Source organism: Mus caroli, unplaced genomic scaffold (genome assembly GCF_978045245.1).
Source record: "Mus caroli unplaced genomic scaffold, Mus_caroli_1 scaffold_10, whole genome shotgun sequence".
Lineage (NCBI taxonomy): Eukaryota > Metazoa > Chordata > Mammalia > Rodentia > Muridae > Mus > Mus caroli.
The window spans coordinates 79,738,489-79,740,600 of NW_028227265.1; the positions used below are offsets into that span (position 1 = coordinate 79,738,489).

At 41.8% G+C, this 2,112-nt stretch overlaps 1 non-coding gene across 1 annotated transcript; it reads right to left on the reverse strand.

Annotated features, from left to right (window-relative positions):
- Window positions 1–1,286: 1,286 nt before the first annotated feature.
- On the reverse strand, window positions 1,287–1,349 carry LOC115031777 (U7 small nuclear RNA). The gene has a single exon (XR_003837442.1). It is a non-coding gene; the product is annotated as a U7 small nuclear RNA (small nuclear RNA).
- Between the last annotated feature and the right edge of the window lie 763 nt (window positions 1,350–2,112).

Here is a 2,112-nt window from a genome sequence, read left to right on the forward strand (position 1 = left end):
CCCTGTATTTCCTTTGACAGAAATTCTGGGTTAATATTTTTAAGATGGGTGGATGTCCCTATCCCTCAAGCAAGGACCAAACCTAACTACTCGTTATGGTCTCTACAGGTTCTCTCCTTCCCTTTTTGAGTATTCAAGCTAATGTCATCCCCACTGGATCTTGGGAACCTCTTATTTACCTGGCATCTGGGACTTTCTCGTGGCTACCCTCGGTTCCCTGTATATGGCTGCATACTTCTATTCAATTTCCTGACCCTCTGTTCTTCTCCACTCACACCTGATCCTGCCTTTCCCATTTTACCTCTCCCTCCTCTCTCCCTCTCTTCCTCCCAGATTCCTCTCTCCCTCTACCTCCCGTGATTGTGATTATTTTGTTCCTTCTTCTATGTAGGAACTGAAGCGTCCACACTTTTTGTGTTCCTTCTTCTTGCGCTTCACGTGGCCGGGCGGTGGTGGCTCACGCCTTTAACCCTAGCACTTGGGAGGCAGAGACAGGCAGATTTCTGAGTTCGAGGTCAACCTGGTCTACATAGTGAGTTCCAGGACAGCCATGGCTATACAGAGAAACCCTGTCTCGAAAAACAAAACAAAACAAACAAACAAAACAAAGCTTCATGTAGTTTGTCAATTGTATCTTGGGTATTCCAAACTTTTTGCCTAATATCCACTTATCAGTGAGTACATACCATGTGTGTTCTTTTGTGACTGGGTTCCCTCACTCAGGGTTATATTTTCTAGTTCCTTCCATTTGCCTATGAATTTCATGAAGTCGTTGTATTGATTATTATTATTATTGTTATTATTATTACTACTACTATTATTATTATTACAATTACTATTATATCTTTTTTTACAGTCCAGTCATTATCCCCCTCCTGATTTGCCCTCCAACAGTTCCTCATCACATTCCTCCTTCCCTGTGTCCAAGAAGATATCCCCACTCCACCCCACCAGATCTCCCCACCCCCTGGGGCCTCAAGTGCATCTTCTCTCACTGAGGCCAGGCCAGGCAGTCCTCTGCTGTATATGTGTCAAGGGTCTTATATCAGCTAGCGTATGCTGCCTGGTTGGTAGTCAGCTCTATGTAGATAAATCTCGGCTCTATAGTCTGCTGGAGATTGCTTTCTGCTTGAGTCAGCTTTTATGCTTGAAAAAAATTCTAAAAGCTCTCTGGATAGCTCGTGGGTCTTTCCCATGGGAATCAGGAAAGCTGCTATAAAACATTCTTGGATTTTCTAGAAAAAAAAAGTATTCTAAAAGAGCTGTGTAAGCTCTCTAAGTAATTCTTGGGATTTCCAACCAAGGTCTGAAATCCTGTTAGAAAAATTCTGAAAGAGCTGTGTACACTCTCGAGATCTCCAGACTGCTTAGCTCTTGCTAGGAAGAAAAAAAAAATCCACAAAAGGACTGCTATTGCTCTCTGCTAGATCATTTTATGCAGAACAAAATCCCAGTCTTTCATCCCCACATCAATCCAGACATCCACTCCAGTTTTCCCCTTGGTCACCCCAAGAATCAGCATTCCATGACCCCAACCCCTAAAGCCTAGAAAGAGATAGCAAGCACTTCCCTCCACAACATTGCAAAAGAATGCAGAGATCCATCCACCCTTTTTAAACACAGACAAAAAGATTTCTGGGAGGGACATATCCCCGAAATTTTCATTTCTACAGTGAGTGCCTGGGCATGGACCTAAACTCCCTTTGTTCCATACTAACCCTAAGCTCTGGAATTTACCTGCCTTTGTAAGCAAAAACAAACAAAAAGAAACTTTGCTAAGTGGGACTTTGCTCTATAATATCCACTCCCTATATCAATTTATCTCCTTAGTATCTTTGTAAGAATCAGGCTCATAGTGCAGCTGCACCTGTTTTTGTTTGTTTGTTTGTTTGTTTGTTGTTGCTGCTTTTTTTAGATTTGTGAAGGCTTATGTGCAATTCATAATGCATCTTCATATTTGCAAAGTAGAGAAATTGTATTTTTTGAACTCATATTTTTTAGAGTTCTTTCCCACAGTCCTGAATCCTGGACTCAAGCTATCTCAGATGATGATGGAGGCATTAACCTTGGCAGAGAGGACATTCCTTGATAACTTTGTCAGAAAGAATATTT